The sequence below is a fragment of the Podarcis filfolensis genome (genome assembly GCF_964270895.1).
Source record: "Podarcis filfolensis genome assembly, chromosome: 1".
In the NCBI taxonomy this organism is placed as follows: Eukaryota; Metazoa; Chordata; class Lepidosauria; order Squamata; family Lacertidae; genus Podarcis; species Podarcis filfolensis.
In genome coordinates, this window is record NC_139604.1 from 131,562,042 (window position 1) to 131,586,847 (window position 24,806).

General features: G+C 48.1%; 1 protein-coding gene across 1 annotated transcript in view; it reads left to right on the forward strand.

Moving 5' to 3' along the window:
- Positions 1-751: 751 nt before the first annotated feature.
- Positions 752-24,806, forward strand: part of FRMD6 (FERM domain containing 6) — a 157,162-nt gene continuing 133,107 nt past the window's right edge. Inside the window, exon 1 of the mRNA XM_083614711.1 lies at positions 752-1,014. The gene's annotated coding sequence lies outside the window, so the exon portion shown is untranslated. The remainder of the gene's footprint in view (positions 1,015-24,806) is intronic.

The window sequence follows — 24,806 nt, forward strand, 5'->3', positions numbered from 1 at the left end:
GGAAAAACCAGCTAGGTTTTTTAAAAAAAAGAAAAAAGAAAAAAGAAGAGCATGCTATAAACTTGACATGCTTCTGCAAAACTTTTCCTTGAAACTTCCTTCCCTGGTTTTGGAAGCTCTACAAGGAGGTCTCCAGAGGCAGATGTTAAGTCGGTGGCTCTGGAAATCTAATTGCTTAATGCTAGAGAAATTAGCAAGCAAATGACTGCTTAGGGTGACTTTTGCGGTTCTCGGTCTCCTTGCAAGCGGGGTTCGGATTGAGCACGCGATCCCGGGGTATTAGACATGAAGGGGCTGCGATTATCCATCTGTCATCGTGCGACTCTGCCTCCGTACAGTATGAGGCTCATCAGCACCAAGCAAACCACATTCCTCCTCGGCTCCTTAATCCCAGCTGCTCCTTAACGTCTCTGGGGAAAACGAGTCGCAGCTTGATTTGAGGCCCATCTGCGCTGCGGGAAGCCAAGCCCGTAACAGGCTCCCCGCATCCCTGTGCTCATGTTGGGTCAGGTATGCAGCCCATGTTAACATATTGGCTCTGTTCCCCCCTATATAAATACACACACTCCCCATTTCAAATAGGGAAGCATCCTGGCTCCCTTGCCTTGAGCCTCACCTCCAAAACCAACCAACTTCAAATTCCTCCCCATCCCCCATTTTCTATGCTTCAGAGCTGCCTCCTTCACAGCAGGTAAGGACATGTCTAGCGAGGGTTTGGAAGCCAACCAAATCAGGGTAGGTCTCTTAATAGTACAGTAATTCCCAGTGAGTAACACCCTTGCCTTTGCTAGCAGCAGAGACTGGAGTGGGCGTCTTCTGACACCTCCATCCTCTCAGCCGTTTCTGTCCTACCAACCACCTCTCAGGCGACCGAGTCGAGAGGACGTTGTCCCCTGAGGGACATCTGAAGAGCTTCTCTTGGTGGCCATGGCTCTCCATCTCGCTCGACTGGCGGTCTGGGATTAAGCATGGAGCGGCAGCGAGGACCCGGCACCTAAACTGCTCTGGCGCCAGGTAGGGAACGATTTCAGGGCTTTGTTTTGGAAAGCAAGCAGGCCGGAGGTCTTCGCGCACAGTGCCTTGTTCGCATCCCGTAAAGATGAGAGATGCATTTCCTTCAAATCTGATGACATAAACACTAGGCAGAACTTTCTGGTGGTTAGAGCTGTTTGACAGTGGAGCAAACTCCCCTCGGAAGGTGGTGGGGTCTCCTTCCTTGGAGGCTGGGTAGACTCTGTCATGGATGCTGTATCTGAGATCCGTGCCTTTCAGGGGGTTGGCCTAGATGACCCTCGGGTGTCTCAACTCTACAATTCTCTGATAACCCAGGAATCCAAATCGAGCAACTTCACTGACAGCAGGGGACAAAGCTGGCATGAAGGGTCAGTTAGGGAAATGTAAAATTTATTTCATAACTCAATTTGGTGTGCCCGTTCAGATTTTTTTTTTGCCCTTTTAAAACTTATTCTGAATTAGTGATTGCCTTTGGGGGGAAAAGCAGGGTTTGCAAATCGTCCGAGATAGTAAGGCTGCAAGCTTCCAATGAGTTGTCTGTGCAATTAATTTGATGAGTGGCCCCATCCGGAGACTGGCTCCTCGCTCGTTTACTGGGTTAGGAACCACAGCCGCAAACTAGACATTCACTAGGCACCAGATACCTTTTATTTCATATTTGCAATGCCTTGTTTGTGCAGGCAGATGTTCCGCGTTGCTGTACTTTCTGGGTACTGCTGGTGCCCAAACAATGCATGTCCCCTTCTGCTTCTGGCTGGTTACATCTAAGCAATATTTTCAACGGCTGTTCAAGTGGGATTGGGGCACAAAGCTCAAACTGAAGATTTAAATTGGCTCCCAAGGCCTTTTAAATGTGTCTGTAAGGGGGGGTGTGAAGTATTGGTTTGTGTTTGTTCTTGTTTTCATTTTGCATTTTGCGTTCTCATTTTGTATTTTTATGTTGTGAACCGCCCTGTGATCTTCGGATGAAGGGCGGAATACAAATTTAATAGGCAAATTATAATGATGATGATGATGATGACATAGGGTAAGGTTCCAAGTTTCATCTCTTTGAAAGTCATTGTTGGGGATCTTCTATGGTGATGGAAGAGGTCAGATGTCTTGGAAGCCCATTTTGACTCAGGTATACAGCCTGGCTAGGACTGATGAGAGCTGTAGTCCAAACATCTGGAGGACTCAAAGCTGGTTAAGGCTCTCTTTACCAGCCCGGAGGTTATAGAAGGTTATAGAGCCAATGGTGGTTCAGTGGTTAGAGTGGTGGGCTAAAATCTGGGAGGCCAAGGTTCGAATTCCAACTCAGCCATGAAGCTCTCCCTGGGCCAGTCTCTGCCCCTCAACTGAACCTGCCTCACAGGATTGTTGGAGGATTAAATAGAAACGTAGAATTGGAAGTGACCCTGAGGGTCATCTATTCCAACCCCCTGCCATGCAGGAATCTTTTGCCCAAGTGGGGCTCAAACCCACAAACCTGAGACTAAGCGTCTCATGCTCTACCAGCTGAGCTACCCCAGCAGGATGAGTTTGTGGTGTTGTTTGCTTACGAAAAAGACCGGTGTACCTACCGGCTTTCATTGGAAAGAAATAAAAGGGAACTCCGAGGCCGTTCAGATAGATGAACGACAAAATAGCACCGTGAAACCAGTTCAGTGTGGGGCTTGAGTCCATGATATGCACAAGATATCATGAAGTGTTTGGATGTCTCTTCGATGCTCTTGTGATGTTGCTGAAGAAAGTTCTGCAAGCGAAAAGTCTGAATTTAACTTACGGGCCTTCATTATGTTTTTATTCCAAAAGGACTCCGTTTTTATGCATCCTGTCCCTTCAAACTGTGCAGTATTAATATCTGAGTAGAGTAGAGAACGATCAACAGTTAATTATCAAGCTGCAAAAAGCTTTTAATGTAGCCCCATGGAATCTTCGGCCCAGCGCAGGGTTCGAACCCACGATCCTGTGATTATGAGTCTCGTGCTCTACCGACTGAGCTAATGAGGAGGGAGAGAACCACCTTGAGCTCCATAGGGGAAAGGGTGGGATATAAAAGAAAGAAAGAAATGTAGCGTATAATGTCACATTCCCCAAGTTCATGGAACGGGAACCTAAAGGTTGACCTGTCATGCATTAAGATGATCTCAAGCTTTCTGAATTCTCAAAAGGACACATTTTTTGAGATTTAGTACTGCAAATAAAGTATTTTTTAATTGAAAGCTTATTTAAATGGACAGGTTGGACAGTCAGTGACTAGGTTTTATGGGGGTCTCATGTTATGGAGGGTGATGGCTTGGGGGACCCCCAGGTTGGACCCTCAGAAAGCCCCACTGCCACGATCACAAGACAAGCCATGGAGTTCTCTTCCTTTGAATTTTTCCATTGTGGAAGGGAGAGAATTGGGAGTCTGCAAGAGTCTGGATTTTGCCCACAGATCTTCCAGCCCATAGCTGCAAGGCATTGCATTAAGAGTGGGTTATGACTGGATCCCATGCACCTATTTTAAGAAACACAAAACAGGCCTCTTGATCTATTTTGCTAGGGTGAATTCCATTGCTGTTGGAGCATGCGGTCACCCAGGTGGTGCGTCAGAACAAAAACACAGTTTCTTTGCAGCTACTGGGATAAAACAATGTTGTTAACAGATGCAAATGCTGTTAGTCACTTCAGGCAGGCAAGGTCTGACTCACAGGCCAACATGGGGTTCAGTCCGTCTTTCAATACAAACCTACCAGATTTGCAGTGCCGTTAACAATACAAAACACATCTTGCAATTGAATGTTGAATTTGAATTTTGTGATGCAATTTGCGACCCAGAAAATGCATGCAAAAATGTGTACGTTAGGGGGAAGTCTGTGTGAAATGTGTATATTAGTGAAAATAGCATGTGAAAATTTATTGTATAAGAGGGAAACTCTGGCAAAAAACCCACACCACTGTGTAGTGAAATTTAAGGGTGGGAAGGTATACCGAAATGCATGCCAATTGTGCTGTCTTTAAAAAATAAATCAATCACAAACTGATGCGGAAATCAGGTGAACTGAGTTGGAGAACTGAGAACAGAAAGGAAACTGAAATGGATAGATTTGCCCATTCCTAATCGCCATCTGCCAGAAAATTTCCCCTGGGCATCCTGAACTGCGATGAAAGGCAACTTTGGCCGGCCTGACAGCCATTCTGCTCCAGCACAGTGCTGATTGCAAGCTCTGAGCTCGTAAGGGATTTATCCATGCAAATGCAGGACATCCAAATTAAATTTCCCTTCTGGGAAGGATCTGGAAGAAACGTCTCTGGGATCTGGGCTTGCAAACTGTCTGGTGCCAATTTCTGAACGCCTCGCTGAGCTGCATGCTAGAGCAGCCCATAATTGCCAGCTTGGGAAGACCTTGACTGCAGGAAAACATCCCAACCCCTTAATCTTCGCAGGGTCCTAGAACCATCTCCCAGTTTGTCAACAACCTTAGTCAAGCTTTTCGCATCTGCAGTGCTGCCTTTCCCTGTCAGGCTTGTGTTAGCGGCTAAGGGGAGCGTTTTCCAGTGAGCAATATATATATAATTTTTATTAGTTTTCAGTTACAATAATTCAATAATAGCCTCATTATAACAATGCCAAATTAGAGTACAATTGCTAATACCAATCATTCAGACGCCAAATTATATAATTTAGGTGTCCTGTCCCCCCTCATGCTAGAATTGATGGCTTGATGATTTACCGTATTTTTCGCCCTATAGGACGCATTTTTCCCCCTCCAAAAATGAAGGGGAAATGTGTGTGCGTCCTATGGGGTGAATGCAGGCTTTCGCTGAAGCCTGGAGAGCGAGAGGGGTCGGTGCGCACCAACCCCTCTCGCTCTCCAGGCTTCAGGAAGCTATCCCCCTAGCCCGGCAAGCTCCGGGAGCGATAGCGAGGTTGCGCGCAACTTCACCATCGCTCTCGGACCCGTTCTGGGGGCTGGGGTCGGGGGAAGCTCCCGCAAGCTCCGGGAGCAATGGCGAGGTTGCAGAACCTCGCTTTCGCTCCCGGACCCCCAGCCCTGAAGCTAAAAATGAAGCCAGGACAGCTAGCGGGATCCATCTTCATTTCTTCATTTCTGCTTTCCAAAATCTTATTAATTTCAATTACACTCCAGTCAAAAGAGCAATCCCTTATACAACAACTGCAATATTAATGACTTCCGTCCATATTGACACATTAGATGATTTATAAAGCTACAGGTGAAGCATTCAAACTATATTCTTGTTCTTCCTGTGTGTGGCAATTATTCTGTCCATGATGTTTCTTCCTGTCCTTGTAAAATATTATGTCTATCTTTTCCTGGTTGTTGCTGTTCTCCATCATGCCTTGGGAGGCAGTTGAAGGATGGATGGCAGCTAACAAATTAAGGTTGAATCCTGACAAGACAGAAGTACTGTTTTGGGTGACGGGGGCAGGCGGGTGTGGGGGACTCCCTGGTCCTCCCTGAATGGGGTAACTGCCCCTGAAGGACCAGGTGCGCAGCCTGGGAATCATTTTGGACTCACAGTTGTCCATGATGGCGCAGGTCAATTCTGTGTCCAGGGCAGCTCCATCTGGTATGCAGGATGAGACCCTCCCTGCCCACGGACTGTCTCACCAGAGTGGTGCATGCTCTGGTTATCTCCCGCTTGGACTACTGCAATGTGCTCTACGTGGGGCTACCTTTGAAGGTGACCAGGAAACTGCAATTAATGCAGAATGCGGCAACTAGACTGGTGACTGGAAGGGGCCGCTGAGACCACATAACACCAGTCTTGAAAGACCTACATTGGCTCCCAGAATGTTTCCGAGCACAATTCAAAGTGTGGGTGCTGACCTTTAAAGCCCTAAACGGCCTCTGCCCATGATACCTGAAGGAGCGTCTACACCCCATCTTTCAGACCGGACACTGAGGTCCAGCGCCGAGGGCCTTCTGGCAGTTCTCTCCCTGCAAGAAGTGAGGTTACAGGGAACCAGGCAGAGGGCCTTCTCAGTGGTGGCACCCTCCCTGTGGAATGCCCTCCCATCAGATGTCAAGGAAACAAACAACTACCAGACTTTTAGAAGACATCTGAAGGCAGCCCTGTTTAAGGAAGTTTTTAATGTTTGATGTTTTATTGTGTTTTTAATATTCTGTTGGAAGCTTCCCAGAGTGGCTGGGTAAACCCAGCCAGATGGGCGGGGTATAAAAAATACTATTATTATTATTATTATTATTATTATTATTATTATTATTAGGGTGGAGGATGGACATCTATATGGGTGTGATTTGAAAACCCTGGCTTTTGTGTGGCCGAAATATAGCTGCATTGCAAGAGTCATCTGAGTTGTTTGGTCCATTTTTGCACCTGGCCCCTGCCATCCCTGCCACGCGGCCCCTGGAAAGCTGACCTGGACGGAATGCGGCCCTAAAGCTGGAAGGAGTTCCCCGCCCCTGGGGAAAACTCTGCCAAGCTAGATGGGGCAACGCCGTGTCTCCATGGGAGGCAATTGCAGATTGCCTGGTGAGCGTCTGCCTGCACCCAAACAACATATTGCTTTGCCTAATGAGCCAGCCTGGAGCCAGCTGCTCTGCATTTCTCCCTTTAATTGACTCTGCAACTTTATATGCCGGCACGGAACTCGAGGAAGCGTAGCATTCTCCCGTCCAGACACTAACCAGACCAGACCTGCCCAGCTTCAGCAAGCTGCGGGGCCGACCCATCCTGGTTTGCCGCCTGAGGCCAAATGGGACCGTGCTGCCTCCCCACTGCCGCTGCCTTGCCAAAGGGTCACTTCCTGGGGTTGTGTGGCTGGGGTGGCTTCCGGCGAGACCTTCCAAGATCTCACCAACCGCTCGCCAGACTCTCATGAAATCTTGCGGAGCTCTGGGATTTCTCCGGGGACTGCTGTCCCGTGGGATTCTGCCGCCAAGGTGGACTTCTTCTTCTTCCTCTTCTTCCTCTTCTTCTTCTTCTTCTTTGTGATTTTAAATTTTGTACATTTCAATAATTTTACCATCATTTTAACATTTCAAAACTTGCTTCCTTCCCCCTCTTTCTGTGGTTCCTTACATCTATTTTCCTGCATATTCCAAATTAAGTCAGTTTGAAGTTAAGTTTATTCATTTATTCATCTACTTTAAATACATACTCTTGTAAAGCTGCGGGTTATTACAATAATCCTGCCAATGTTCTTATCTGTTTACTGTTTATTTGTAAATATTCAGTAAACTGTTTCCACTCTTTTCTAAAAAGTTTGTTATCTCGATTTCTTATTTCCCCAGTAAGTTTCGCCATTTCTGCATATTCCATAAAGTTTTTGTGTCCATTCTTCTTTTGCTGGGACTGTTTCACTCTGCATCGAGAGCAGGCTGCCCCTGGCAAGCTGGGGGCATCATGTGCCCTCGGACTGGGCCCCGGGCCCCTGTTGCGCCTCCCCTCTCACATTTTGCTTTATGGATCTCCCTTTGCCCAGCGCTGAAAACTTGGGCCGGCCACCTTCCTCCTTACATTTTAATCAGGGTGCCAAGCCAGAAGGAATTTAGACTCCTGGTTGTTCAGGTGACGTGACAAGCAAGTTTGGAACGGCAGGACAGGCTTGAGCATGCCAGAGTCAGGGCAGCTGGAGTTCTGTGTTTTGCCATTCCTTCCTCAGGGCAGGCATATATAACACATATTTCAATACATAGTAATTTTATTTCTTTGTTTTGTCAGCTTCCATTGTCTTTTCATTTCTCTACCTCCGCTGCACCCTATCTTCTCTCTCTTATACCACAACAGCACTACTATAATCTCTAATTTCTTCTGCTGCTCATAGTCCGAATCCTGCTGGCTTGTTCATCATATTATAGTATTTCTTTAGTCCGAAAAAGGCTCCACTTCTTCTACAAAACAATCCTCATTAAGTTCTCTTATTCTGTCTGTTAACGTTGCCAATTCCACATAGTCCATCACCTTACCTATCCCTTCTTTTTTGGTGGGAAATTCTGCTTCTTTCCATTTTTGAAAGGGAACTTTTTAGCTCTACACTTTTTCCACCTTAGACAGGGGACACAGCTACATTAGTCAAAAAAAACCACGTTGAATGTGTTATGAACATATAATACAACAGATGGCGCCGGAGAGCAAACAAATTTTCGATGTGATTTTTACATAGTGTTTTCTTTCCTTTTGTTATAATGATTTAATTTCTGACTTATTTATAGCGGGGGGTTTTCCTGTGTGTAGATCCACCCAGGGATGAGGACTCTGCGCCCCTTTCAGTTTTTGGTGGACTCAAGCTCCCATCATCCCTGACCACTGGCCTTGCTTCTTGAGGCTGATAGGAGTTGGAGTCCATCAGCACTTGGAGGGCCACCAATTCCCTGCCCCTACCTGGGGTGAACAGGCAGGTCTTGAACTGGGCTCTGCCCTCAAACCTGCAACGCAGGCAGGTCAGGCAGGCTCAGGCTGCTTCTCCATCTAACTCCATATAGTCTACTCTGACTGGCAGCCGCCTTCCGGGGCCTGAGGCAGACATTTTCACACGTCACCAAGATTCAAAAACCTACACGGCCGGCCCTCCCCAAAGCCACGCAGCAGGGACAGGAGCCCTGAAGTGTTGTTCCATAGGATGATGGGAGTTGTGTCATTGTTGTTGTTTAGTCGTTTAGTCGTGTCCGACTCTTCGTGACCCCATGGACCAGAGCACGCCAGGCACTTCTGTCTTCCACTGCCTCCCGCAGTTTGGTCAAACTCATGCTGGTAGCTCCGAGAACACTGTCCCACCATCTCGTCCTCTGTCGTCCCCTTCTCCTTGTGCCCTCCATCTTTCCCAACATCAGGGTCTTTTCCAGGGAGTCTTCTCTTCTCATGAGGTGGACAAAGTCTTGGAGCCTCAGCTTCACGATCTGTCCTTCCAGTGAGCACTCAGGGCTGATTTCATTCAGAATGGATAGGTTTGATCTCCTTGCAGTCCATGGGACTCTCAAGAGTCTCCTCCAGCACCATAATTCAAAAGCATCAATTCTTCGGCGATCAGCCTTCTTGATGGTCCAGCTCTCACTTCCATACATCACTACTGGGAAAACCATAGCTTTAACTATATGGACCTTTGTTGGCAAGGTGATGTCTCTGCTTTTTAAGATGCTGTCTAGGTTTGTCATTGCCTTTCTCCCAAGAAACAGGCGTCTTTTAATTTGTAGAGTTGGGAGTTGTAGTCCAACACAATCCAAAGGTAACAGGCTGGAGGAAGGCTGGTTTACACCATCTTAAATGTGTTAGCTTTTCGGGTGCCACAAGGATGTTGGCAGACTACCCTCCTGGAAATGGCTATTTTATGCCGTAGTTCATGCGACAACAACGGAAATCCGCTCCACTTCCCCGTGGGGAGGAGTTGCAGTGGACCGCGGGGCCATCCACTCTCCTCTGGGGGTGAGGGACTTAGTCCCCCGTTGCCTGGGGGATCCCGGCCACGTCAGAGCCCGGCCAGCCAATCCACTGGCCGGGGTGTGTGTGGCCGGGGCCATTTATTCAGAGGCGTGAGCCAGAGGGCTTCCTCTTTGGCTCGCTTCCTCAATCACCCGCCCTCCCTCCCTATTTTGCAGGTTTAGGCACTGGCCTTGGTTGGTCGCCGTTGAGGGGCCTGGTAGAATTTTTCCACTTGGCAAATTGGCACTGGCCATGTGGTTTTCGCCTACCTCGTAGCAATCGTCACAATATGTTAGGGTTGCAGTTAGGCATTTATTGACCTTGTGTGGGGAAGGCGAGGTGTGGCCATCACCTGCCCCTCCAAGCTTAAGGATATTCCGTTAGAGGAATCCAGGGGTGTGGATCTTGTCCGAAGCCCGGGCCGGGGGCTAGGGCCTTGGCACGACCCCGACGGGAACACCAGGGGGAGCTTGAGTTGGTTCGCATCGACAGGGCTCCCCCTTCCGGTGGTTGACCCTTACCGGACTCCCTGCGCAGTGGGCAGGAGTCAGATATAGTCGGGTCCATTCAATGCCTAAGCTAATACCGCTCACATTCTGTAATCAATAAAGCTGTGGCCAAAATTTGCCCAATAACATTAACCTAATATCTGTGTCCTTGTGTGTGTTATTTCCCATTGAGGGGGTGGCTTCGGGGTCTCGACACGCAAGTGTGGTCCCTCCCTGCTGAATTAACAGCAACCTTGTCTACGCAGAGCCTGTTGCAAAAGACTTTGTGAAGTTTCCCTGCTTTCTTCCTGCCTTCCCTCAACACACCTGCCGCCCTGTTGCCTTCCCGCCAAATCCCTGCTGGGTTTCCTGCTACTGGTGCATTGCAAGGAATGTCTGTGGGCTGGTTTTGTTATCATTGCCTTGCTCAGAAAAATAGTCAATGTATAGAAGCCGTGGAGCTGTCCAGCGAGAGAGACAGAGAAAGACAGAGAGAGAGAGAGAGAGAAATAAAAACATGAGGTGTGACATGTGGAATTGCGTGCAGGAGGACGAGGTTCTCCCCTTTTAGATTATCACTATAATGATTGCTATTATAATAATAGTTATAATAATTGTATAATAACTAGAATATGAATACACACACACACCAAAATGGCTTCTAAGCAGTTTACGACCGTGAAATCAATCCATAATTAAATGCACGAGAGCATGAAAACGTCCTAAATTAAAATATACCATTAAGCGAACACTTTAAAAGCATAAAAATGAAAGCATTAAAAAAATTAAAACACAGTTAAAACCATAACATTGCAAGTTAGGGGAAATTCTTGGGCTTCATCAGTAGTACAAACATATATGATATCACAGGACAGTGGATGTTATAGCATAGTAGTAGCTGCTGTCCTGCAGTAACTGCCTCCTCTGTGAGCCACCAGGTGCCCAATACTGTCCAAGCATCAGTGTGCCTTAGATTTGCATGTGGAATCACAGAAAGTAAAGGACCCCTGGACCGTTAAGTCCAGTCAAAGGCGACTATGGGGTTGTGGTGCTCATCTCACCTGCAGGCTGAGGGAGCCGGCATTTGTCCACAGACAGCTTTCCGGGTCATGTGGCCAGCAGGACTAAGGCACTTCTGGCACAATGGGACACTGACAGAAACCAGAGCACATGGAAATGCCGTTTACCTTCCCACCACAGCAGTACCTATTTATCTACTTGCACTGGTGTGCTTTTGAACAGCTAGGTTGGCAGGAGCTGGGACAGAGCAATAGGAGCTCACTGTTGAGGGATTCAAACCTCCGACCTTCTGATCGGCAAGCCCAAGTATATAAGTAGCAGAACTCTAAGCTTGGCTTGGAGGCCAGTAGGCAGCCGGTGCAGATCTTTCAGCACTGGAGTGACGTAGGTCTGATAATGAGTGCCTTCTGGAGCCTTCTGGAACAGCTGCAAGGGTGGCCCCAGGTAGAGCGCATTACAGTAGCCCAGACAGGAAGTTACCAATCCACAGGTCACAGTGGCCAAGGGAATTCTGTCCAGGAAAGGGCACAGCTGATGCACCAAGAAGAGGCAAGGCCCATGCAAATCAAGGTGGTTTTTTGTGTGTTTTTAAAGCAGCGTTTCCAACTGCACATATCACCCAGCAAACACTTTTAAAAAACCTTTTCTCTCTGCTTACATACAATACCAGTGGTGGCTTCTCCTTAGGCGCCAGTAGTCCTTACCCACTATAAAGTGACGATTCATTTATGAATCTGCCTCGACTCAGTAACTATCAGGCACAATAAAAAGAGTCATTTAAAGGTATTTACGAAGCGTTGCTTGCCCCAAAATGAAAGGAACAGAAGAGGAGGTTCTGGCCCAAATCAGGACATTTTAATGTGCTTTGGGCAGCTTGTTTAACGTACAGTGGACGCTCAGGGTTGCGAACATGATCTGTGCTGGAAGCATGTTCGCAACCTGCAGCATTTGCAACCCGCAGCCCCATGTCTGCGCACGCGTGGGTTGCGATTTGGCACTTCTGCGCATGCGCAAAGCGCGATTTAGTGCTTCTACACATGCGCGAGCGCCCAAACTCGGAGGTAACCCGTTCCAGTACTTCTGGGTTTCGGTGCGTCGGTAACCCAAAAACGCACAACCTGAAGCGTCTGTAACCCGAGATATGGCTGTATGGACACTGGGCGCATTCTGCCCTGGCATAATTTGTGTGCATGCCATCTCTGATGCTTCTTTGCCAAGGGGTTGGGCTAGATGACCCTTTGTGTCCATTCTGACACTACAGCCCTGTGTTTCTAAGCAGTGGTGGGTCTCAAATTCCAGCGGTGCGCAGTGCGATGCCAAAATTTGGTGCCCCTGCCTCTCACACTCCCTTCTAAATCATAGTTGTGCCATCCCCAGTGGGTTCCCCCGAGTCTTCGCGCCCAGTGCAACGAAACCGGTTGCGCTCCCCGAAATCCATCTCTGATTCGAAGTGCTTAATAAACACGTGCTTAATTTCCCCATTTTTCAAACTGTACATTATCAGCTTTCCTTTTTTTAAAAAAAAGATATTTATTGAAGTTTTACAAAAACATAAGTTTACAAAATGAAAAAAGGTCATATAAAAAGAAAAAGATACAAAAAAGAGAACATAGAAAAATACATGAGAAAGAAAAAAGAGGAATAAAAATACAAAAGACAAAAGACAAATAGCTAAAAAAGAATTAAAAACAAATCCGTTTTTTGTAACTTTGAACTCATTAGCTTATTTCCTTGGCCTCCTCACACCTCCCCTTTTTGTATTCCCATTTAAATAATCAAATCAGCAAATCCTTACCCTCTTTCGTTTATCTTAACTCTGTATCTTAACATATTATAACTCTATATTTTCATCCATTATCAATTCATTTTTGCATATTCTTATTAACTTTGTTGCTAATGCCACTTATTTTCAATCCAACATCATTTTAACATTCATTAATTTTACAGTATTTCTGAAGATAGTCTTTAAATTTCTTCCAGTCTTCTTCCACCAACTCTTCTCCCAGGTCTCGGATTCTGCCAGTCATTTCCGCCAATTCCATATAATCCGTCACCTTCATCTGCCACTCTTCCAGGGTGGGTAGCTCTTGTGTCTTCCAATACTTTGCAATAAGTATTCTTTGCAATAAGTATTCTTGCTGCTGTTGTTGCATACATAAAGAAAGTTCTATCAGCTTTCCAACAGCACACACACAAACAACCCAACTCCACACTTAGTGCCCAATTGCACACTAAAAAAACAACAACAACCTTGATTCCATTCTGACACCTTGCCTCCCAGATCAGGGTCAGTATTGTTACAGACTCATCACTTCTTCGCATTTCTGAAAAGCAAAATCCTGGCTACGGGCAGAGCTGGCCTTAGACCAGAAATGGTGCCCCAGGTGAGACTGAACTTTAGCAGATTCTTTCCCCCACTTGCTCTGCTTCTGAATACCTGAATATTTTGTTATTACTTTTATCGCCCATTTCACAACTTTCACGCCCAAGATGCACGCATGATTTATCCCTGCCATACAAAAGAGGATAAACTGGAACAGTGGATTGAAATCACTCACAAGCACCTGCTGGATGTGTCAAATTTTCATGCAAATTAAAACAACAGCAACAACCACGAAGCTAACATTAACCCAATGCAAATCATGCAGGACCAGTCTAACAAACGAAGGTGTCATATTCGCCCATTTCAGATCTTCAGAGGATAGTTACGCAGGGAGTGAGGACAGGAGAGGAGAAAGTTGGTTCGCTTCTCATTTTAAACATTTGTAACACAGCCGGTCTCTGAAATTCACATTTCTTTTAATTTTGTGGTGTGGTTCTCCAACAAAGCAATGTGTATATTAGGGTGATGTGTGCATTTTTTAAAAATACATGTATTTGTGAAAATGACATCCAAGAATGCATTAGATTAAGGGGAAATGTTTTGCGTAGGAGGTGTACTAAAATGAATTGGGGAGGGTTGGACTAGATGATCCTTGGGTATTTCCAGCTCTAAAAAGGTAAAGGACCCCTGGATGGTCAAGTCCAGTTGAAGGCCACTATGGGGTTTGGCACTCATATCACTTTTGAGGCCAAGGAAGCGGGCATTGGTCCACAGACAGCTTTCCAGGTCATGTGGCCAGCAGGACTAAACCGCTTCTGGCACAACAGAACACCGCAATGGAAGCCATAGCGCACGGAAACACCATTTATCTTCCTGCCACAGTGGTACCTATTTATCTACTTTCACTGGTGTGTTTTGGAACTGCTAGGTTGGCAGGAGCTGGGACAGAGCAACAGGAGCTCACCCCATCACAGGGATTCAAACTGCTGATCTTCTGATCGGCAAGCCCAAGAGGCTCAGTGGTTTAGACCACAGCGCCACCCGCTCTACGATTCTATGTTGATACTTTTTTTTTTTGAGGACACTGCTTTAATATATCAAAAATCACAAAGCAATGTGAACTGAATTTCAGAATGGAAAGATGAGAAACTAGGAGACAGTCCCAGGACAGGGAACCTCCAAGCATGGTGCCCTTGGCAGTTGCATGGATCCAGCTATTGAACTTTAAGTTAGGGTTACCAGACGTGATTCCTGAGCCTCCCCCGATCTCCTGCCCCCTTCCCCCTTTGTTTTGACTGATCGGGGGGAGGCTCGGGAGTCGCGGCCGGCCAGCCGTTGCCCAGTTTTTTAAAAACTCTGTGCATTTATGTTTCACAGGGTGCAAAAAAAGGGCTTTGCACCTTTATACAGCAGTACCTCGGGTTAAGTACTTAATTCGATCTGGAGGTCCGTTCTTAACCTGAAACTGTTCTTAACCTGAAGCACCACTTTAGCTAATGGGGCCTCCTGCTGCTGCCACACCGCCGAAGCATGATTTCTGTTCTCACCCTGAAGCAAAGTTCTTAACCCGAGGTACTATTTCTGGGTTAGCGGAGTCTGTAACCTGAAGTGTATGTAACCCGAGGTACCACTGCACAATATGCATGTGCCTGGGCCCAGGGTCTTTTGCCTCACCATCCCCACTACTGACTCCCTGTTGCTACTCAGCTTAAAAATAAAATAAAATTTAAAAAGTGTCCACGGATTCACTGAAAAAAATCTGGTAACCATACTTTAAGTTTCTTTAGAGGAGAGAGAGTATTGGAGAGACAAGCTTTCAACATCACAAGTCCAGCTGATTCCAGCTTGATCTCTCTCTCTCTCTCTCTCTCTCTCTCTCAATTCCAACTGCTATAAACTTCCTTCTTTATCACCTCCTCTGCCTCCCTATCTCCTCCACTTTCTCCTTGCTCCAGTGGATATCTCATTCAAGAAATGCCCCCCAGCTATGGAGACTCCATCTCCTGCCATTATTTTCCCAGCGATGAAGCATCAACCACCACCGTCTTAGACTATTAGCCAGCGATCTGACTAACAAAGCCAGATGCTGTCATTATTTATGTGATGCCACTCACAAGGCCTGTGGCAAAGGTAGATCTGCACAGCCACTGGTGTTGAAAAGGGGGGGGGACTGTTGTAACTTCCGCCAGCACTTTCTGCCATATAAAATCGCAAATCTCCCCAAGAGTGTTTTGAGGACTGTCTGCCTATCTAAGATAGGCGGAGATACGCTGTAAGGTTGTTAACATTTGCCCACTCATAACCCAGGAGGTTCAGACCCTCCGAAAGCTTCTATTTTCCAGGGACAGTCCTGGATTTACAGTAATCCCAGTTTCTGATTTGATCCTGGAATGTCCCACTGTTCCTTAAATGTAAAGGGACCCCTGACCATTAGTCGTGGCCGATTCTGGCGTTGCGCTGCTCATCTCGTTTTATTGGCCGAGGGCCAATTAGCTCCCTCGGCTAATATGCAGAATTCTGGTTGGCTACTTCGAGAACACGGGTGGTGCTGTGGGTTAAACCACAGAGCCTAGGACTTGCTGATCAGAAGGTCAGCGGTTCAAATCCCCGTGACGGGGTGAGCTCCCGTTGCTCGGTCCCTGCTCCTGCCAACCTAGCAGTTTGAAAGCACGTCAAAGTGCAAGTAGATAAATAGGTACCGCTCCGGCGGGAAGGTAAACGGCGTTTCTGTGCACTGCTCTGGTTCGCCAGAAGCGGCTTAGTCATGCTGGCCACATGACCCGGAAGCTGTACACCGGCTCCCTCGGCCAATAAAGCGAGATGAGCGCTGCAACCCCAGAGTCGGCCACGACTGGACCTAATGGTCAGGGGTCCCTTTACCCTTTACTTCGAGAACAGGGTGCTAGACCAGACAGGCCGCTGCCCTGATCCAGAAGGACTTTTTCTTCTGTTCTGGTTGAATATTGCTGTGTTAACTGATGGGTCTCCTTGCATCCGAAGGCCACTTTCAAACTTGGTAACCAGAGGGTTTCGGGTTAAGAGATCTGCCAAGCATAACCCGTCGTCTCTGTGACTGGGGATCTCTTGGAAAGAGCCGCAGAATGAGAGGGTCGCCTGAATGAGACAATGGGCCATTGAGTTTGCGAGCCATTTCAACCACCAGATGGGTCTCAGCGGTGGCTCCGAGCTCAATTTGTTCCGATGGCTGAAATGTGCTTGTTACCTTGAAATATCCTGGTGTTTTCTTCTCGAGGCATTTTAATTAAGTGCATTCCTTCCTTGGGTTGAAGAGACAGGAAAGATAATGCCTGCTCAATATTAGGAAGAGCTTTCTAATTGCAAGCAGGGAAGGAATGAGCTTCCAGCGAAGGTTGTGGTGGAGGAGAAACTTCAAACATTTCCAGAGAAAGGATGGGTGGGAAATTGTTTTAAACAAGGGTATCATCAAGGCTGTGATTCAGCTGGAGGGCGGAATGAGGCCTCTCCAACAGAATTTGGCTTCCTGGGAATGAATTCAACTTCCTTTTTCCTTTCTTTGTTTGAAAGGGACTTTTCTCACCCTTATAGAGGTAGTAAAGGTAAAGGGACCCCTGACCATCAGGTCCAGTCATGGCCGACTCTGGGGTAGTGGCGCTCATCTCACTTTACTGGCCAAGGGAGCCGGCATACAGCTTCCAGGTCATGTGGCCAGCATGACTAAGCCGCTTCTGGCAAACCAGAGCAGCGCACGGAAATGCCATTTACCTTCCCGCCAGAGCGGTACCTATTTATCTACTTGCACTTTGATGTGCTTTCGAACTGCTAGGTTGGCAGGAGGAGGGACCGAGCAACGGGAGCTCACCCCAGCGCGGGGATTCAAACCGCCGACCTTCTGATCGGCAAGTCTTAGGCTCTGTGGTTTAGACCACAGCGCCACCTGTGTCCCTTATAGAGGGAAGGTGGAGGTAATTCTGAAGGCCCTGTATATGGACAATCTCTGCTGAAATTCCCAGTGTTTGGCAGTATCGGGTCTTTATTATTTTATTCACATAATAAACATTCTTTACAACAGACAACTCCAAAATAAAATCATATATAGCAAAACCATAAGTCTCATGTTTTCAGTGGTTGGCAGTATCTGGTTTTGGTGCACTACATTGGTCTATGTCCCTCTGTATCACCAGCAAAGCTCCGGTAGATGATGCAGAAACAGAATGCAGGAAAAAAGAGAGGTTGCTTAACTGTGGCTTGCACAATTTATGCCGGTTGCAGAATCCTGCTTTTCTGGGTGCAGAATTTGGATTACCTGTCTGGCATTTATGGCATTTTGCTTGCAAACATACAGGGTTAAACCAAAGTAGCCACGCAAGACCTATGCACTATGACCCTTTGTGTGGTTGCTACAGTGTTCTGAGGGGTTACAACTTTCAGAAACCCTGGGTCATATGTTGCAGGGATATTTATGTTCTGAGCACATAAATTGTGTGAAAATCTGAAAAGCACACCAGGGGACACTGTGGGTGGGTCTTGCCTGTGCACTGCCGCCCCCTTTCCTGGTTTAAAGCTTTCTCTTCTCAGGCAAAGGCCTGACTGTGGCGCCTATTTAATATCTATTGATCATAAAGGGCACGTGGGATGGAATATCAGGTTTCAAACAGGAGCTGGTCTATGCAGCAGCATATCTAGGGGTTGGCTAGGTTGGCCTCTGCGAAGGGCCCAGGCCCAGGGGGAGCGCCAAAATTGTGCCTCTCCACTCTGGCTCGGATTGGCTAGCAGGGAAAACAGTGAGCGGAGGGAGGGAGGCAGGCAGGCAGACAAACAGACGGATGGATGGAGGGTGGGGTGAGGTGGGGAAGGCAGAACAGAGCAGGAAGTCACTGGCAAAAGTCGACAAAGAGCAAACTTGTTGAGTTTCTGGTCCATGGTTTCTCCCAGCTTCAGAGGTGGCAGAACACCTCCTTGCCAAGGACGCAAGTGGTCCCACTACATCTCCTTGCCAAGGGTGCAAGAGAGCCTCAGTACACCTCTTGAGTCTATGTTATATCTATGGTTCTGTCAGGGCAGAAATCCAGAGCTTCATTCAGCAAAAAGGGTAGGAGGGTCTCCAAAAATAGCAGCCTTGGATCATCACCTTTAGACGCAAGGGATGCAGTACCCATGGCCATCTGAAAAGGTGGGGCCCGCCAGACTATTAAGCCCAGAGTCTTAAGATTACCTAACTGCACCACTGGATGTTGTTGTTGTTGTTTAGTCATTTAGTCATGTCCGACTCTTCGTGACCCCCTGGACCAGAGCACGCCAGGCACTTCTGTCTTCCACTGCCTCCCGCAGTTTGGTCAAACTCATGCTGGTAGCTTCGAGAACACTGTCCCACCATCTCGCCCTCTGTCCTCCCCTTCTCCTTGTGCCCTCCATCTTTCCCAACATCAGGGTCTTTTCCAGGGAGTCTTCTCTTCTCATGAGGTGGCCAAAGTCTTGGAGCCTCAGCTTCAGGATCTGTCCTTCCAGTGAGCACTCAGGGCTGATTTCCTTCAGAATGGATAGGTTTGTTCTTCTTGCAGTCCATGGGACTCTCAAGAGTCTCCTCCAGCACCAGAATTCAAAAGCACCACTGGATAGAGGACCTAATACAGAAGTTCTCCCCAGATGTTGCTGGACACCAACTTCCATCAACCCCAGTCAGCAACGCCAATGGTCAAGGACGATGGGAGTTGTAGTTTAGCAGCAGATGGAGGGCATCCCATTGGCTGCTCCTGACCAATGAGGCCTGTTCCTTCCATCTTAGAGCGTCTCCGGTTTCTTCTCGCAGCCCTCCAGCTTCCAAGCTCCTACATTAAAAAGAAGGAGCAGTCGTCTCAAGAGAAGCGTGCCGTGAGTCCCAAAGCGTGCTGTTTTCTGGCAAGGCAAACCAACCCAACTGGTCTTCCCAGTTTGGGGGAAGGAGGGGTTGGCACCTCGGGGCAGCCGCCTCGGTGTCACCATGAAGGTATTAACATTCCTCCGAAGTGATGGCGCTGGCATTTCTGGCTGCGATGGAGCTTTTGGTTGAAACGCTGTGGAAATGCTGTAGCTGAAATGTGACGCAGAACGCAAACATCAGAAGAGCTTGGCTGCTCCAACAGACCAAAGTTTCCCTCTGGTCCAAACCCTGTTCTCACAGTGGCCAACCAGAGGCCTAGACGGGACGCTCACAAGCGAAACCCCACAAGCAGGACTCCCCATCTGCGATTCCCAGCAACCACTCTTGAAAGCCACACCCACTCTGCCAGACTGGGAAGACCAGTTGGCCAGCACCCTTGAGAAGCTGGTGGCATCTCAGCACCCCAGGAGGCTCACCCTTCGTAGCTGCCCTGGGCCCTCCATTAGCAAAGTCCTACCTAGCCCAGGCAGCTCACACAAGATGTACTAATGGACACCACCTTGGGTGGCTTTAAAAGAGTATTAGGACGCAGGTGGCACTGTGGTTTAAACCACTGTGCTGTTTGGACTTGCCGATCGGAAGGTCGGCGGTTTGAGGCCCCACGATGGAGTGAGCTCCCGTTGTTTGGTCCCAGCTACTGCCAACCAATAATAATAATAATAATAATAATAATAATAATAATAATAATAATAAATTTTTATTTATACCCCGCCCTCCCCAGCCAGAGCTGGGCTCAGGGCAGCTAACACCAGTAAAATTACAATAAAAACATAATAGAGGGGGAAAAACAATTTAAAATACAGGTTTTTAAAAATACAATTTAAAATGCAGCTAGCAGTTCAAAAATGAACCTAGCAGTTCGAAAGCACGCAGTGCAAGTAGATAAATAGGTACCACTCCGGCGGGAAGGTAAACGGCGTTTCCGTGAGCTGCTCTGGCTTCGCCAGAAGTGGCTTAGTCATGCTAGCCACATGACCCGGAAAAACTGTCTGCGGAAGTGGACAAACGCCGGCTGCCTCAGCCTGTAGAGCAAGATGAGTGCCGCAACCCCAGAGTCGTTTGCGACTGGACTTCACTGTCAGGGGTCCCTTTACCTTTAAAAGAGTATGAGAAAAGATTTGTGGAGGAGAGGGCTCTCGGTGGCTACTTGAGACTAGGACATGGACTAGATGGCCCAATTGCCTGATCCAGTAGGCTCTTCCCATATTCTTAAGTACCTCGCCTCCCTAGGTGTCAGGGACTGGACTGAGGAGGAATGGTGGAGACGGCCCACCCATTCTTGAACCTTCCAGAGAAGAGGAGGGCAGTAATGATTTGCGGCAGTGGTTTGCGTGTCAAGACCCCGAAGCCACCCCCTCATTGAGAAATAACACACACAAGGACACAGATATTAGGTTAATGTTATTGGGCAAATTTGGCCACAACTTTATAGATTACAGAATGTGAGTGGTACAGCGGTACCTCAGGTTAAGTACTTAATTCGTTCCGGAGGTCCGTACTTAACCTGAAACTGTCCTTAACCTGAAGCACCACTTTAGCTAATGGGGCCTTCTGCTGCTGCCGCACCGCCGGTAGAGCCCGATTTCTGTTCTCATCCTGAAGCAAAGTTCTTAACCTGAAGCACTATTTCTGGGTTAGCGGAGTCTGTAACCTGAAGCTTATGTAACCTGAAGCGTATGTAACCTGAGGTACTACTGTATTAGCTTAGGCATTGAATGGACCCGACTATATCTGACTCCTGCCCGATGCGCAAGAAGTCCGGTAAAGGTAAACCACCACCGGAACGGGGAGCCTTGTCGATGCATACCAACTTGAGCTCCCCCTGTTGTTTCTGTCGGGGGTCGTGTCAAGGCCCTAGCCCTGCCCTGGGCTTCAGACAAGATCCACACCCCCAAATTCCTTTAACGAAATACCCTTCAGCTTGGAGGGGCAGGTGACGGCCACACCTCCCCTCCCCATCACAAGGTCAAACAATGCCTAACCACAACCCTAACATATTGTGACGATTGCTACGAGGTAGGCAAAAACCACATGGCCAGTGCCAATTTGCCAAGTGGAAAAATTCCTACCAGGCCCCTCAATGGCGACCAACCAAGGCCAGTGCCTAAACCTGCAAAATAGGGAGGGAGGGCGGGTGATTGAGGAAGCGAGCCAAAGAGGAAGTCCTCCGGCTCACGCCTCTGATTAAATGGTCCCGGCCACACACACCCCGGCCAGCGGATTGGCTGGCCGGGCTCTGACGTGGCTGGGAACCCCCTGGGCAATGGGGGACTAAGTCCCCCACCCCCGGAGGGGAGTGGGTGGCCACGCAGGCCACTGCAACTCCTCTCCACGGGGATTTGTGGAAGGTGACAGCCCAGAGATAGGTGAACAGAAGGGTTGGGAGGGGTTGGGAGAAGAGAGCCGGGGAGACAGAGCAGCCAGCTGACACGTTATCACTGGAAAGCATTCACCCAGAACTCTGCATGCATTGAAAGTGCAAGAGCAAAAGACTCCATAAGGAAGGAAGGGGGGAGAAGCTCAGTTGGAGCGACGCCACCTTCTGAGTGGTTGCACCTCCGTATCTCTCTGGGAATCTTGAATAAATGCATTGGTAAGACGTCTCGTTTCCTGTTTCTGACATCCACTCATGAGGGGAGGGGGGTTCGTAATCCCTCGAAGTCTGACACCGGGTGAATGGAAAGTCAAAATCTTGTATCTGGTGGGAGGTGAACATAGCCAGCCTGCAACCTCTGGCCAAGACACACGCAGATGATTGTGTGAAAAGGTCCTTGGTTTGACTCCAACATGGAGTCTTGACTCTGAACATTGAAAGCCAAGCTTGGAATCCCTGCCCAACCAAATAGCTCACTAGGTGGTCTTGGGTGTGTCTGCCTCTCTCCCTCTCTCTCCCTCTCTCTTTCTCCCTGTCTCCCAACTTAAACTACCTCCCAGGATGCTTAAAGGATTAATTACACAATAGCTGCAATTTGCATTGGAAAGCACTCTAGAAATCTATCCAGAATCCGTTTCCCAATGTTCTGTCACACACTAGCAGGACCAGGAGAAAGCACTGTGTGGAATTATGTAGAATCATAGAATTGTAGAACCATAGAAGGGACCCTGAAGGTCATATCTAGTACAACTCTAGATTTGGGCTGACTGTAACAGAAGTGTAAATCAAGACGTAGTTACGAATGGAAGTTCTAGTTTACCACCTGTGATCCTAATAGCCTGGAAGGAGCAGCCATACCTGTGAACAGAGGACTTGCTGCACCCTCTTTATTTAGTTTCCCCTTCATATATCCCCTGTGCGCAGATATTTTGGGAGCCTCACATATCAAGAAATGCCATTCTGGCTAACAGAAGCCTTCAAGGGTTGACAACATCAATCAATCACGTAATCATTTTAGTTGTATGCCGCCTTTATAGAGTTAAAACCAAGGCAGCTTACAATAGATAACTACAAACCTAACAAAAGTAGTCCTAAACAATAAACGTCCCTTTCTGCTCAAAAACAGAAGAATATTCCCCCTGCCACTGTAAAGATCTCGTTCTCTTGTTATGAAGGCAAACAAGGGTTTTCCCCGCTATATCTTTTCAAGTCGCTGCTTGTGAACAGATGGGGGAAGCTCTCCAAAATTTAAGCAGGAAAGGGGAACTTGACAGATAGGGAGTACCGTATTTTTCGCTCTATAGGATGCACCAGACCACAAGATGCACCTAGTTTTAGAGGGGGAGAACAAGGGGGGGGGGGAAATCTCTCCCTCTCTGTGCAGCACTCCTTCAGCAAAGCGGCAGGAGAAATGGAGCCCCTTCCATTTCTCCTCCTGCTTCGCTGAAGGGGCGCTGCGCAGCTCTCCCTGCGCAGCACCTCTCCAGTGAAGCGAGGCCTCCGGAGGCTTGTTTCGCATTGCTTTCGCTGAAGCCATGGAGCCTGCATTCGCTCCATAAGACGCACACACATTTCCCCTTAATTTTTGGAGGGGGGAAAGTGTGTCTTATAGAGCGAAAAATACAGTACTCTACAATTCTGTGATTCTGCACTTTGCAACATGTGGCCACCCTAATTTCAGGCCTGCCAGACCCATTTTCTGACCGAAGCTCCATTTTGCAGGCATGTTTTCCTTTCCCCATCTGCTTCCCATTGCCGAATGACTCAGAGGGCTGGCTTTTCGTCAGGGGAATTTCCCGGCGAGAAGTGCCAGCACCCAGCTTGAGGGTGACAGCCTCTGCCACGGTGCCCCCTCCCTCTCTCTCCCTCCCCTCGTGAGTCAACACTGGCAAGCATTGCACAAGAGTCTCCCAAGGCCAAAGAGAAGGGAGAAATGCAAACAACATTACTCAGCCCCCGGGAACGCCAGGATCCGTTCCCTCCAAGCGCTCGCCCTCTTCGCCTTCCTTCCTGGAAGACTGGCTGGCTCTGTGCCCACCAGGTGCCTCATTCCCCAGAGAAAGCCAAAAGATTTTTCCATCGCTCTTGCCAGCAAGTTGCATCTGTGCTCTGCCGTGGTTGTAGTACGACTCATGCAACACGACGGCGACTAATATACACACAATAATTACCAAAATAATTATACATGCTTTATCAATCTTCTGAGAAAAATAGAAAACCTTGTGCAAAGCCACAGAGACCTGTGAACTACCCAGCCTAAGATGAACTTAGAATGTCTGATTTCAGTGGACTTCAACGTGGTTGATTTCAACGTGGCTTTGTTGTGAGCAGCCTGGCTTGGTGGGGGGGGGTTGTCCTTTCCTTCCCTCCCTCCCAACCTCCAGCTCTGCGACGGAGGTATGGAGAGTCCTGTCATCATCTCTTGCTAATAAGTAGGTGAGACAGAGACTGGGTAGCCTGCTCAGCCAGGCGGAGGAGAGTCTCAAGGCCAGACAAATGAATAAATGCACAGGTTTATTCGAGATGAATCAGACTTATCTAAGCAGAATGGGCTTGGCCCTGGTAATTTGCAACCCACTAACTAGGCAGGGTGCCTGTCCTAGAGGAGTTGTGAAGCTTTGAAGATCCTTCTCATGGAGGTGATTGTGGGGAACCGTCAGGCGAAAACACTTTCCCTCCCTGGGCTGGGTGGGTGAGCAGAGAAGGATTTAGGGGAGCGTGACCGGTTTACCCACACTGGGTGCTGAGCCGAGAGGGTGCCACGGCGCTGACTTAGAATGGAAGGGAAGAGATGGGGGGGCGCCGAATTTTGGTGTCGCACGGGGAGCCCCTGAAATTTGAAAGCACAAATTCTGCTAAGCGTCCCCTGGAGGCTGCCTGGTTTCTGATGTTGGGGGTCTGGCTCTAGGGCAGTGGTGCCCAATGTGGGCATTAGCATCCACTGGGGGGGGATTACTGGGATGGGGGTGCTAAGAGGCAAGTGGGCAGCAAGGGGGGGCAGCAAGGACTATCAGGCTGTGAGAAGCTGGCATCTCTGGATCCAGTTACAGTCATACCTCGGGTTGAAGTAGCTTCGGGATAAGTACCGTCTTTTTTGCTCTATAAGACTCAGTTTTTCCCTCCTAAAAATTAAGGGGAATGTGTGTGCGTCTTATGGAGCGAATGCAGGCTGCACAGCTATCCCAGAAGCCAGAACAGCAAGAGGGATCGCTGCTTTCACTGCGCAGCGATCCCTCTGGCTTCTGGGATTCATAATATTTTTTTTCTTGTTTTCCTCCTCCAAAAACTAGGTGCGTCTAATGGTCTGGTGCATCTTAC